General features: G+C 42.5%; 1 long non-coding RNA gene across 1 annotated transcript; it reads left to right on the forward strand.

Moving 5' to 3' along the window:
* Nucleotides 1-2,243: 2,243 nt before the first annotated feature.
* On the forward strand, nt 2,244-11,994 carry LOC125945306 (uncharacterized). Its single transcript, XR_007466804.1, has 3 exons — nt 2,244-2,541; nt 5,060-5,198; nt 11,869-11,994. It is a non-coding gene; the product is annotated as an uncharacterized LOC125945306 (long non-coding RNA).
* The last annotated feature ends 3,101 nt before the right edge of the window (nt 11,995-15,095 follow it).

Genomic DNA, 15,095 nt, shown 5'->3' on the forward strand with positions numbered 1-15,095 from the left:
GTAGAAGTGCAGCATACATTCTCATTATTCTAGGCCCTCCGCCAAGCGCAAGTGCCTTGTTGAACTAATTTAATTTTTCAAATAAATTGATTCAGAAAATTTGTAAAGTGCGATTTACACACAAGCTACAAGCTAAACTCATGATAGCTTCGGATTGTAATTATAATATCGGAGAAAACATAATTCAGTTACGCGGAAACTCAGACTAAAGCCCTTTTCCAGCTGTCGTTCGAAGTCTGTCTGAGTGGCCGCGGCCGCTCGGTGGTGGTACTGTTGTTGGGTGACCGTTTGCCAGAATGTCGATACAGTCGCACCACACGCTGTGTGAAAGATGCAGCCGGCAGAGCGCCCACGCATCAAGAACAGGTCCATCTTGAGCAGCATGTACTCGTTTTGTGCGATATCAGTGCATAGAGATTCCAGTAGCTCAGAATGAACCTTTACAGATAGCATTTCTAGATATTATGGGAGCCTACGACAACCTAGACGGGGAATTGCTATGGGATATTCTCAAGCACTAAGGCATAGATGGCGATTTTTGGGGAGCAGCTGAGGCAGATATATAGAGACAACTCAGTAAGAATTGTATGGGAAGGCTAGAAATGTAATTAAGAGGTGGAAATTCACCAAGTAATAAAGCAAGGATGTCCTCTGTCTCCATTGTTGTTCACGCTTTAGGTTAAGGGCATAGAAAGACGACTGGAAAACAGTCAATTAGGGTTTGATCTATCATACATGTGTAATGGACAAATAGTGCCACAGAAGGTCCCCAATCTCATGTATGTGGTCAATGCAAGAGGTTTACAGGCGCTTGCGAATATGTGTGCGAAAGCAGCCACAAATCTAGGCCTTAGGTTGAGCATAGAGAAATCAGAAATTAGGATCTTTAATGAATAAACGATTAATTAGGTGGTGTCAATTCCACAACAAGTCATACCCATAGCCAAGCAATATAGGTAAATTCCTCGGCGTATACACAAATGAAGGAAAGATTTACTCAAACACCCACCAAGAAATTCTGAAAATAAAGGGGAAGTGGAATGCAGCAATTATGAAACGTAGAACACTTTGGGGCCAGAATAAGTATGAGATGGTGCGTGGAATACGGAAAGCAGTAATTGTGCCAGCGCTAACGTTCGCAAATGCCACTCCGTACTTAAAATACTTAACATCGGATATCTTGTCGGGGCTGGAAGTTAACCAGAGATAAGTATAGCTGGTTGACTTTGGGAGCCACACAGCAAAACCACAAATGAGGCAGTGCATGGTGACATGGCTTGGGCCTCGTTTGAAGACACAGAAGCGCAGAGCAAAGTTGGTTTTGAAGACTGGGCAGCATGGATGAAAATAATTGTGCGGCTAAAGCGCACAAGTGTCTGTACCTGAAAAGCGTGGACACAGAATGGAGTAAGGGGTCAAGAAAGCTGGCAATGAAGTACAGGGTAATTGAAAGCATAAATAGACAACCAGGAGTTATCACAAAGAAAGTGAGAGAAACAGAGAGTCAATTAGATAGATTGAATGGAAACAAAAAAGACCATGGAGATTCACAAGAATGAGAAGAAAGAAATTAGAAGGGAAAATGTGTACGATAATACGAAAGCCTTGCTCATTGAGGCTCGAGCCGGTTGCCTAAAGGCAAATACGTACCGGAGAAAATATACGCAACTAGATGAGGCATGTGTATGCTGTAGCAAAAATCCGGAGACAACTGCGAAGGGATTCACTCAGTGAGACCACTAGGTAGCATACAACGTCCAGAAGCACCTGGATTTAAAATGAACGGAGGCATCAACCGGTCGGCAGTCGACATAAGAATGAGACATTTAGAATATTGGTGTAGTTTAGAGTTTAGAGCATAGATGAGATTGATACGACCGGATCTTTACAGGCATAGGTAGCGGTACAAGGTACGTAGATAAGTTTTGAGGAATAGAAAAGAGACTAAAGAGATGTATACAAACATGCTAGAATAAAAAGCATGTATGGCATACCCGAGTAACTCAAGCAGCCGAGGTGACCATTTGTCAGCGCCCTGTTTCAAAGGGGATGACAATAAATGATTGTCATCATCATGCGCAGCAGCACGAGCTGACGAAAAATTCCCACCAACTAGAGGATATAACAACTTCACTGTAAAATAACTATTATTCTTCTAAAGTGCAAACAATGAGTTCCTTTTGCCAGATACTGATACAATCGTAGAGGCTCATGAAAATCGGAAGAGAAATAGAGAAGTGAAACCTTTTTATTTGTTTGCGTTGTCGACATATACGTTCTTGCAGGTATACGGACGGGCATTTGGACTAGTGTGACTGGACGCAATGAAGAACTGCGTATGGAGCAGTGTCATCATTTGGGCCGTAGTGGCGCTTCTTCTGCCCACATTAGAAAAGCGAGATTCCTTTTCTGCCATCGCTCTCGTTTATATGGGGCCAAGTGCGGGACATGGCCACAGACCTGGTGCTGGAAGCCATGGTAAAGGAGCGTCAAATCATAATACCTCATCAAAACATGGAGGAGTACCAAGCCGCAAACCTGGTTCGTAAATATATATCTGCTCAATTCTAACCCTAATTCAAGCTACAGTTTTATGGCATCGCGCTCAAGCCTCCATATATATATTTGTAAAAGTAGTTACATCTGCGTCCGCTAGCAAAGCAGGACGCAGATGAATTCTCAGAAAGTAAGATTCATCAGAAAGTTGTCAAGTTTCTAGAAGCGCATGGCTTGCTGCATAGTGTGAGGGCACAGTAATCATTTGTATGCGTGGTATAACTTGTACAAGTAACACGTACAATACCGGTTTTCTTTCTTGCCCATAAATATTCTTTTGCCATTAGATTTTCAGCTAGACAGCTATACAATTTCTCAACTGAGGAGTACACGTTATATACTAACTGTACCTATAGCAGCATTTTTTTTTTGCTTGATACTCTATTTTCAGATCATTTTCCTGGGTTCATTGGTGTTTTTTCTCCTGCACACATAGACCATGCATTATGTTTTAAAGGTGGCGAGAGTGACATTTTTGAATAACTATATGTTAATAGCTTTGGTTCTTTCTTTCTTTTCTTGATTTTGCCTGATTAAATAAGGGAGGTAGGGGCCATAATATGGCAACATAATTAAATAAATGGCAGTTTCGCAAGCACGCCTTAGCACTCAAGGCAATATTAAAGCTTAGCATAATGACTCCGCTCTTTGGACAGTATTCTATCAGCATGCGGGACTTAACGTAGGCGAAACGCGGTACCTCAGGTAACTGATACTGCGGAACACAACTATTGCAATATGAAACATGTCCTATGAACAGAAATATATGCAGCGCATGCATTGTCGAAACCCTAAGAGCACGACGGCAACAGTTAAGGCGACTTCAGAAACACACCTCGAGTGCCAGTTGAGCTGGGGCACCGCTCACAATAAAAAAAAAATATATGCAGATCAAGCGTTCATGTTGGAACATGTGTGAAGCAAAGCTTTCCACAAGGTATTTATTGGCCACAAAATTTCAAGAAAAAAAATTTTGAGGTTGATACCGATATGCCCCACGTCAAACGTCGCGTCAACCACGGTACTCTCTAAAAATACATATCACTCGGAAGTAAAACGGAAGTGATATACGTTAGCACAATGTTCAATTTACCCTAAACTTAATGTTTGTGCTCTATTTCTTGCTACGTACCACTGCACAGAAATGGCAAAAATAGGTCGCGTATACAAATGTGGACGCCTTGTCGGAAGGGGCTACGCTGAGCTCGCGCAGGCCACACCGACCGCTGCCATGCTGGTAGCATGTTTACGGTAATCCCGCGGCCAGCTGTCCCGGTTTTTGGTTTTGCAAACTTGGGACAGCTTCGGATTGTTTTGGGGTTCCAGCCCACGAGACTTCCTATCAGGACTGGAACAAGCTGGCTGCCAGAACTGTGAAAATCGAAGAGGCTCAGTGATGACGACATGGCAACGAAAGAAGTTTCACAATAGAATGAAGCAGATTAAATGACGATGACCGCATGACGAAGCGGCGCGTTTGGGTGAAGCTCACCTCCACGCTTACGGGCTTGCCCCGCCACCTCGGGCAGCCGTGTCTGCGCTTAGTTTGGTGCTCGTTGGTACTATGCACGATACCGGCTACTCGTGCAATAAAGCAGGTAGCTAACAGCCCCCCCTCCCCCCCACCTCGGAAAGTGGAGGAAAGCGCCAAAATAAGCTTCGGTATAAGCATTAATTTGAGCGGAAGCACTGAACTTATCAAGCGGGTTCAGAGGTCTCTCTAAAGCACATAGACCTCCTAATGAAATAGTGCAATATATTCAACGACTTCTTTGTTTTATTTGACCTTCTTTATTTAGCGAAACAGTACGCGCTACTGGGGCTCATTCTTGGTCAAACCTCCCACATGGGTAGGCGCCGCTCTGAAGCAAGAGGTACAGAATTCTTAACAGAAGCCGGATCTGTGCCGTAGTTCACTTGAATCTACCTGTATTCGGTGTTTTTCACTCAACAAGCATCATACATGGACTTCATCCACCTGACATGATTGCGTACACTTCTCACACTGTGCATACAAGTGGATTTGCGGTCGCATTTCGGCGTGCGTAGCTTGGGAACAGTGAAGTCCGTGAGCCTAAAAACTGCACGATATCAAACTTGTGGCGTCTGTTTTAGATTAACATAAGCATTGCTTCAAGGTGAGCTCTGCATAGGACAGTAATGAGTACAACCGTGCTGTCTACATGTATGGCATTTATTTCTGCATTTCAGTTGAGCTTCGCTTCACATATGTAATATAGTCCGACATATGCGTTGGATCTGCACACTTCTTTTACTCATTTGGTAGCACACCGAGAACTTCGATATAAAATGGTGCCGCATTTATTAAATGCATTCATTTGTTCACAGACTAGGCCATATTTCCTATGGATATTTAAGAACGCTCTGTAATGAAAAAATTATCTCGAGTGGAACATACCATAAACTTCGTGTCTTCTTTTTTTTCTTTTATTGGTAATTGCTTCAAAATTATTTGATACAAATGTAACTACTCTTTTTACAGAAAAACATAGAAATAATGGAAGCAAGGCCGGAGGAAAGAATCTGTTGAGCAGAATGAAAAGAAATGCTCCGTCGATTTCCAAGGCCCTGGCTGTGCTTGTGTAAATACAAAAAATAAATTAAAATTACGAACCATTTAGGTAAACAGTTTATGTTCTCTGTCATTGCTTTCTGATATATCTTCCCAATATAGCAGCTTAACGTTGCCCTCGCCAAACACGTTTCTTGGCAAGCGCCATTGTCACTGCGGGTACATTGCCGAAAACGTTTAAGTAAGCGAACTTGACTGCCATGTTTCGCAGTATTTCAACATAAGTATGTTCTCTCTCTCTCTCTCATACACACACACAGGTACCTATTATTTTGTTTACTCAGTCACTTATTTAACTATACTTACTTTTCAGACAAAGTACATTTATTTATTGAGTTATTTTTTATTTATACCCCACAATGGTCCCGAAAGGACACTGCATGATAAGTGGGTATGTAAACGACTGAAAGAACAATGACGACGTTACAACATTGAAATAAAGCACGAGGTGGCAGCACTAACGCGTGCAGTATCGTTAATGAGTGTGAATCGATAATATCTAGAAATTAGCAGCATGCTTCATCTACTCGGACTACTCACGATACTCTAGCGCAACTAGACTCGTAAAAAGAGCAAATCTTCAACCACAAGGAAACCGCAGAATAATTTATAAACGTAAATTTATATACGTTCTCTTGCATGGGCATTATAATATTCCTTGCTCCCGCTACTTACAATACCTTTTAAGCACTCGATCAGAACTAACCACTGTAAAACCATCCGCCAACCATTCAGTAAATTTACCTCCCATAAATATTTGTTACTCTCACAGGCCATATTGTATTGGCAATGCAGTGAATTGCACGACACTTAACTCATTCGTGAACAACACATTGACAATAGATTTTTTGTAGATGTAATAGTTGACATTCCCGACCAGCTGAGTGTTTTTTTCTGTTTTTTTTTCTATTTCGTTTCTTTGTAGTATAAATACAACTTCTACAGCTTTTGCGCTTCTGCAATGATTACCCTTGTCTTTATTAGTTTTCATGCTTTGTACTGTTTCAACATTCACTGATGTACCCGCTTCTCCATGGGCTCGGAAAGGGCCTGCAGTATCTGCAAACAGACGAAAAAACAATTGTCTCGGAAGGTTGTTCAAGTCTTGGGAAGCTTGCGAGAATGACTGCAGGGAGTAATTATGTAGGATCGGGGTGGTGTGACTCACGGTTTTGGGATTGTCTGTTCAACAACACGATGCGCTAGTTGAATCAGCCGGCTGTCAAATGATATGGAATGAAAAAAAAAATGAAAAGAACTTTTGATAGAAGCAGTCGGGACAAATTTGTCGACGAGATACAAGAGTCGAAAGCCGTTGTTTAGGTTTTAAAGAAGAGACGCTGAGTGGAACGACTAGTAGGAGATAATGAATTCAGCAGCCAGGTTGTGAACAGATTCAGGATTGGTGTTGCTCAAAGATAGCCCATGCATATTCTAGTTTTTGTTGTCCTTATGAGTCCTTATGAGAATCTGATTTTACAAAAGGAGGTGCCATGAAGAAATTACGGCGAAGGTAACCGAGAACTTTGTTAGTGGAAATGATTATGTGGGTTACATGATTCGATCAAAAGAAATCTTTGGAGATGTGTCTGCCTAAGTACTTTCAAGGGTCAGTGATAACTTTAGTACAGTTATGATTTAGTAGGCAGGATGGTACATATGGTTCGACGATGGAACGAATTATGTACATTCTTACAAGTGTTCACACACATGAGCGAAGTAGCACAACAGTCTTGAATATAAAAGAGATTATCCTGTAAAGTGAAGAGGATGACCAGGCTACTGACAGCGCTATAAAATACACCGTTTAAATGTTACAAAAAAGGGTAGTTGGTCACATTATCGATTAAAAAGAGAGGCGGCCCGAAAACAGTGTCCTGAGATACACCAGACGGAACTGTGGAAACTGCAGATGCATAGTTGTTAGCAAATATGAATGTACTTAGGGTTAGTTTAGAAGGTCTGGATGCAGTTACAAATAAAAGGGGGAATATATTTTTTTCATTTCCAAAATACTTCAGGTCTCATAGGGGCTCTTGCACTAGGGGCAGAAGTACAGAAAAAAACAACAAAATGCATATGCACCTGATAAAAAACAATAGGCTTAATGACTTCAGTAAAAGTCGAGAGTGCGGTACATTTCGAAATACGTCTTAGAAATAGAAAAACAGGGTATCAGTATGAAATATAAAAGTTAAGATTTAAGTAACTATCATGAATAAATGAACATTTCACAAGAGGTACCTTTTCGCAGGCATGCTGGTTAGGGTGAAAAAACAAATATTTTATGGAAGATCAGAAGATAGCAACGTTAAGTAGAGGACGTGTTCCATGATTTTAGAGCTCACATGGGTGAGTGAAATGACACGGTCGTTGCCTGGGGAAAACCAATCACCTTTCTTGAAGACTGTGGATGTGGATGGTCGTCCAGGCTTGGGATCGTCACCGACCGACATTCTTCCGTCTTCACAACGCTTGAACCAATCATAGCACTGCGTGCGACTCATACAGTCCTCCCCGTATGCTTGGCTAAGCAACTGAAATGTCTCTGTCAAAGTTTTCCCAAGTTTGTAGCAGAACCTCACACACACACGCTGTTCTTCCAATTCTTTCATTGCCACTTTGGCACCAATCCGAAGAACAGCTTGTTCATGAGCTCACTTCAGCGGCTGTAGCTCGCCAACTAACGGTCAGAGCGAAACGTGGCAAATGGCAGTTTAGTGTCTAAACCTGCCGCTACATGCGCTCAGTAGTAAAGCCGCAGCGCGCTCCCTCTGCCGGTTAATTGGCGCGCTATTTCAGATGTTCGGTTTCTTTTTGAACACAGCTCGTATATATATAAAAGGTCCACTGCAGGACGAAGGCCTCACCCTGCGATCTCCAATTACCCCTGTCTTGTGCTAGCGTATTCCAACTTGCGCCTGCAAATTTCATAACTTCATCATCCCATCTGGTTTTCTGCCGACCTCGACTGCGCTTCCCTTCTCTTGGTATCCATTCTGTAACCCTAATGGTCCACCGGTTATCCATCCTACGCCATGCATGGCCAGTCCAGCTCCATTTTTCCCTCTTAATGTAAACTAGAATATCGGCTATCCCCGTTTGCTCTCTCATCCACACCACTCTCTTCCCATCTCTTAACGCTAGGCCTAACATTTTTTGTTCCATTGCTCTTTGTGCGGTCCTTAACTTGTTCTCGAGCTACTTTGTTAGCCTCCAAGTCTCTGCCCCATATGTTACCACCGATAGAATGCAACGATTGTACACTATTCTTTTCAACGACAGTGATATCCCAGTCAGCATTTGGCAATGCATGCCATATGCACTCCAAGCAAATTTTATTCTTCTGAAATTTTCCTTCTCATGATCAGGGTCCCGTAACGTACTCCTTTACAGACTCTAGAGGCTGGATATTGAACATTATCTTTGTCTTCTGCATATTAATCCTCAACCCCACTCTTACACTTTCTCGGTAAAGGTCCTCCATCATTTGTTGCAATTCGTTCCAACTGTGGCTGAATAGGACAATGTCATTTGCAAACCGAAGGTTGCTGAGATATTCGCCGTTGATCCTCACTCCTAAGCCTTCCTAGTTTAAGAGCTTGAAAACTTCTTCTAAGCATGCAGTGAATAGCATGGGAGAGATTGTCTCTTTGCCTGATTCCTTTCCTGACTCCTTTCTTGATAGGGAACTTTAAACTTTTCTTGCGGAGTACCGTATTGTCTTACGCTGCATTAAAAGAAGCGTTCTCGCTGCTGGCAATGTAAAAAGCACGGATGCGTGCATTGGCGTCAAAGTGACCGATGGAAGCGACTTCTTGTAGTTGTTACCATGATAGCATGAAAAAAGCATTCGAAAAAAGGTTCGTTTTAGAAACATTCACTTTTCTGGTTGCTAAGTTAGGGGAGCGAATATCTTCGCGGGCTTCCACTTATCGAGTACATGACCAACAGATTGAGATACAATCCACACAGACAGGAACTACGATAAGTAAATATCATGCTCCAAAACTTGATAATCACAACGCGCCTGGTTGAGTAGGCGTTACAGAAGGCGATAAGTTTATTTTCGGACTAGTTTAAAGCTATTCCCCGCACATTTGCGGCCTGCGACGTGCAGCGAGATTTGAGAAAAAGAAAAAAGAAGCAGTAAGCTCGTTTGCTCAAACTCTAGTGCGACATAGCAACATTTAGTAATCAATACTACCGTGATGAAACGAACCACGTAGGGCATTTTTGTGGCGTCTCAAAAAGCTGAAAATAAGACAGCAGGATGCCAGTGAAGTAATTGAACAAAGTAACCTTGCTGCACAAGAGTAGCGGCACGCCATTCACATTATATGCAGTGAGTGACATGCCGAACTATAAGCCTCGATTGGGCTACGCGTTTGCACTTCATAAAAAAAGGAACTTAGTAATATTGGAAGCTTGCATTTAAAATGGCTAAAGCCAGGGCCACTTGAATTAGCAATGCATCGAGAGGGCATTTGCGGTCCAATGGACTGCCTGAAACAGTCAGAAACAAGCACTCACGTGAAAGGCGCTAAGCGAATATAGCGGCACAAATTGAGACGTGATATGAAACGAATAGAAAAGGCCCAAAAGTGCTACGAAGTTAGCATTCCTGCATAATAAGATAATGTTCCCGAGAAGAATCCATCAACTGATTGCGTATAAAGTGCCAATGCGAGGCAGGGACACTGTAGGGGTGGACTCACGATTACGTTTGACAATCTGGGCTTCTTTACGGTATATGCTCAAAATGTTGTACGCCAGCAGTTCTAAACTTCTCCCCGTAGAACATCTGTCCGCCATGGTCAGGAGTTGAACCTGCGTCCTCATGGTGAACATAGGAATGGGACGTACCACAGAGGCCATCCCGAGAAAAGTGGGAGGCGAGTACAGGGCGTGGAGGTAGTGCCTTTGTGTTTTGCATTCAGTGTTGCAAACATGCCATACCTGCATGCCTCTGCGAACACCGCCTCATGAGGTTGTCACACTCAGGAAATGTAGAGGGGCGAGAGAGATTAACAACCAACCATCAGTTTGACCCAACGGAGATTGCTTCCCACTGTCATCGGAACCGAGACATGGCAGAGCTCTAAATCCCAATTTGTTACCACAAAAAGCTTTGTTACAACAAAAAAGATATCCGTGAGAAGAAACGCCAGCCAATCCTGATGGTGAACGTATAATTAGCGAAGGTGAGCTGAGCTAAGCTGAGCTGATGGTATTAGGTGATTTAGAATTTTGCTTAAACATACGCGATTGTTTTCTGAACTTTGTTTTTTGAAAATTTCTTTTTCGGAGACAACAGTTATTTGCATCACTAAGATTTTGAAAGTCATCGGCACACTGTACACCCTGGATCTACCATGAAGTGAGCAGTGCTCACACCTTCCCTCACTTTTGCGTCGTTAGGTTTTGCAGTCTAAAGGTGCATATTTTAACAGTGTTTCAATTGTCATTTTTGAATTGTTGCGAAGTGATTGCAAGCGCTGATTGTGTAATTCTACTTTTCGGCAGAGATGGACGCAAAATAAAACAGACATCTTGCGAGGCAAACCTGGACAGGTTTCGGGGAAGAGATTGAGTATTCTTCGCTCTAAGGATAAGCAATATATAAATCAGTGCGGAAGAGTAAATATTTACCAAGTCCGTTCTTAAGCGGCCTTGGAACTGCAATAACATTTGTTGCGCGAGCGTTCTAATTTGTATGATTGTTATATGTTCCTGATAGTAGCCTTCTCTGTCTGAAATCAACCCGTAGGTCGAATGAATTCAATTACATAGTATGCTGTAGCATTTAAAACTGCACAGGACAATGTCCTCGGCAACGTGAAAGTTGTTGAGATACTCGCCGTTGATCGTCACTCCTAAGCCTTTCCAGTTCAACAGCTTGTACTTCTAAGTATGCAGTGAATATCATTAGAGAGATTTTGTCTTCTTACCTGACCCCTTCACTCATAAGTATTTTTCAACTTTTCTTCTGTATAATTAAAACATGTGAAGCCGGAATTATCACTGAGGCAGAGTCGAAGCGAGTCTTAGATACGGATACGTGTGCTGTGACGGAACGTAAATATGGCAGTTCCACGTAAATGAATGATTTTTTTTAGTTGCCAGCCGAATGCTGCAAGAATCGCAGCCTTGATGTGAAGTTCGTTCAGCCTTTCAGTAAAAATCCATGTGAGATACACTCTAATGACGTAACGTCGTACAAACGCGATGAATCAAGTAATCGAACTCTGCGCCACCGGGAGAGCACAAGGATAGAAATAAACTTTATTTGTCCAACGGTTATTGCTGTTGGTGGGGAGAGCACAAAAGACAGCATAATTCGAGCGACATAAATCTTGATCTTGCTGATACGACGCGTTTTAGTGAACGCACTTAGCGTCGAGCAGGCTTCGCATTGTTCATTTCGCGATACCAGGCAACTGTGGCCGGCATCTCTGTGCCGTCATGTTGACTTGACTACTGCCCAGAAGGCGCGGAATGTGTGAATAATCGCCGCGTCACTGGCCGCTCGAGGCACTTTGCCTGTATTCGTGGGCTGCATTCACACTCGAAAAAATACTGTTATGTAGCACGTATAGAGCAGCAGAAAGCTGTATCTGGAGTTTTTCATGTTGCACTACAAGTTTCTCTTTGACACTTTTCATCTCATTATAATATTTCAGAAGCTTAATAATAATTAAGACTTATTATCTAATTAGGTGGAATGCGAAGAAATAATCTCCAAGCGACGACAAACAACTTTACCTTGGTTCTGTTCAGCTACGTGGCATGTGGATATTTTTAAATCATGGAGCATGATAATGAGGGCACCCTGTATAAGTCCTTCCAATGAATAAACCCGCTGTTGATTATCAACCCCTATTTTGCTTTGTCTGTCAGTGGCCATGTTGCCGGCGCTTATTTTTTCGGAGTGTTGCTCCATCTACGTGTTGAGCTGCTTAGTGACTATGGTATCGGGCTGCTAAGCACGAGGTCGAGGGATGAAATACCGGCCACAGCAGCCCCATTGCTATGGACGCGAAATGCGACAACGTCCGTGTACTTAGATTTAGGTGCACGTTAAAGAACCCCAGTTACGTGGTCCAAATTATTCCGGAGCCCCCATTGCATCGTGCCTCATACTCATATCGTGGTTTTAACACGCAAAACCTGATTAGTTAATTTTAATCTTTTTTCTTCTTCAATGGCACTATTACTCCCACTCTCTCTTTTCCAGTGCTGGATACCAGGTTAGAGCGATCCAGCTCTGATGCATCTATCTGATTTTCTCTCTGTAATTTTTGAGCTGTACAATTTGGAAAGTCGCGCATTCACGAAGCCCTACGTTAGAGTAAGAAAATTTTTCTTAATTATATAATGCGTCCCCGTGCAACCGAAAGCCGCCCCCCCCCCCCCCCCCCCCCCCACACACACACACAAGCACACACACAAAATATCTTTTCCTCCGTTCCATTTTAGATGTAATCTTTACGGCTATACAAAGGTGATCACATCTTCGAACGAATCGCGAGACTAAGTTTACCGGATACACGTGCATATCAGGCAATTACGCAGGATAACATACGTTCCCCAGAAATACTACTAACTTTGACCGTGCGGACTACGTTAAATTGTTTCACTACCAACTAGAGAAGTAACCCGGAATAGTCAACAAATGTCTAATATATAGATAGCGTGTTTCAGCTAACACTTTACAAAAATCTTAAAGGTTGCGTCTCGCAGATAGCCCAATTCAACTTCATGATCTCGTCTACTCGAAGAAGCGGACATTACTTGCACAAAAAATTAAAATTCACAATCAAATAATTAACAAAAATTGACTACTTCAATTTCTAACTCATTATCTTTTGGCCCATATTGCAATTTACAAATTGTAGCCAGGGAGTTTGCAAGGTGTATTCACTTGGAACGAATACCTACGATAACACCAGTTTCAAGATATTTATTCCCATACTTTCCGTTCCAGTTATTGTCTTAACAAAACGTCGTTTTATGCATTGAAGCACAAAGGTAATAAAGCGTGGGCTATTACAGATACGATAGGTGTTGCACAACTTCTTGATCTTTGCCTTCAAGTCGGTGCTAATGCAGAGCTGCACATCACCGTGGGAAGGCCATTCCAATACTGTGATTTCTCGACAGAAAATGAAGAGAGGTGCGCAGTGGTTCGAGCAGACGGCGGCTATACAGGTTTTTCGTGATGAGTCCCATCTGAAGGACGATAGGCTGGCTCGATGCCCGGAGTAAAAGGTGAAGCGTGGTAAGACTTCAACAGGCACAGAAGTGCCATGCTGCGGCGCGATGAAAGGCTCTCGAGAGATTGCATGAGATTTTAGTTCCGTGACACTGGAATGATATTTGTTAGCTGAGAAAATGAATCGGACCATGCTTCGCCTGACTAGTTTTTTACTTCTTGTTTCTTGTTCTGCTGTGATAATTTATTGCATTGAAAATGGTTCATACCATCTCTGTGGCATTGGCTAAATGCATTGATGAGCCCAGTTATAATGTGGAGTGGACCAAGCTGGAAAACGGCACCGCGGTAGCTCCACGGTAAGAGCATTGCACGCGTAATGGGAAGACGTGGGATAGTTCCCCGCGTGCGGCCAGTGGTTTTTCATCCATTTTCATTTCCATTAAGTTATCATCTCTTTAATGCGGCGAGTTAGTACAAGCAATTTCCCCTATGTTGTCCTTCGTGCATTTGTTTGATGGCTTCTTATTTATGATTATATATATATATATATATATATACATGTGTGTGTGTATCACGTGAACGACTTCACACACTTTTACACTGCTAATGCTACGGTATCAAAAACGAGAACGTTGTGTGCGACCTTGCCGAAACAAAACCTAAATTCTAGAGAGACACAGCTCGAGGCATAAAGGACACGACACTAAGCGCACTTTTTGTGGCGTTTCCAGTTTCTGTGACACGCACTCCGTGAGCCGCGCCACTTCGCAGCGACGTTGAGTGCGCGAACTCACACAGTTAACGTTATCACTTTAATCGTAATCCTTATGAACTTATAGGAAGGTACCTTTAATGGTTTTATAGACGTAGTGGGTCTCCTGTGTACGTGTGCAGCGTTTCAAGCAGAAATTGGGCCGTTTGCTTCCAGCAACAATTCTATATATAATTGCTCAACTGCTCAACGGACCGTTCTAAAAGCCCGAGGGAATATTTTTTTTTTTTGTCATTAAGAGGTGAAATCTACACGCAGCCAAAAAACGATGTCGAAATAAAATCAAAAGCTAGCTTCGCGCATACTCGCGTCTAATTGTTAAAAAAATATATTCTCGTTTTGTGAATCTTTCTGTTGGTACTCAATATTTAAAATCACAGCCCCTTTTCTTCATACTAACAGTACATTCGCCGTTGAAAAAAAAAAACGAAATGTAAGACCTAACACTCCGGTTACTGTTGCTTAGGGCTCCAGGAGTCTTTTTTACAAGAGAGGACTGCTTACAGTACAAAACTTCACAGCACTTACTGACGCACTGAATGCAGCATTGTAGCCAGCTGCAACCCTCATATCAAAAAGACGCCTAGTACAGCTGTTATGCACATTGTTCATTCACTTATATAGGAATGCGCGAGATCAATTGGGAACTTCTTGGTTTCGACACCTCTTAACAGTGATGAAAAATCTCAAATTGAGGATTCCGCTCATACTGGCCACGTTTATGTTGTTACTCCCGACCATTAAAAAAACGGGACCCTCAACTGCTGTTCTGCTTGGAGTTCCCGTGGCAAGTGCATCCAGGCCGCAATATCAAAGGCAGAACGCTATGCCCCGTGGAAGAGGAGGACATCCTAGAGGACCAGATGGTGGAAGTGGGAATTCTAATAACGGTATGTAAAAGCTTCTTTACCATCCCAATATTAGACTGTCACTGCGAATGATAAGCTTTATTACTG

The sequence above is a fragment of the Dermacentor silvarum genome, chromosome 5 (assembly GCF_013339745.2).
Source record: "Dermacentor silvarum isolate Dsil-2018 chromosome 5, BIME_Dsil_1.4, whole genome shotgun sequence".
Classification (NCBI taxonomy): Eukaryota; Metazoa; Arthropoda; class Arachnida; order Ixodida; family Ixodidae; genus Dermacentor; species Dermacentor silvarum.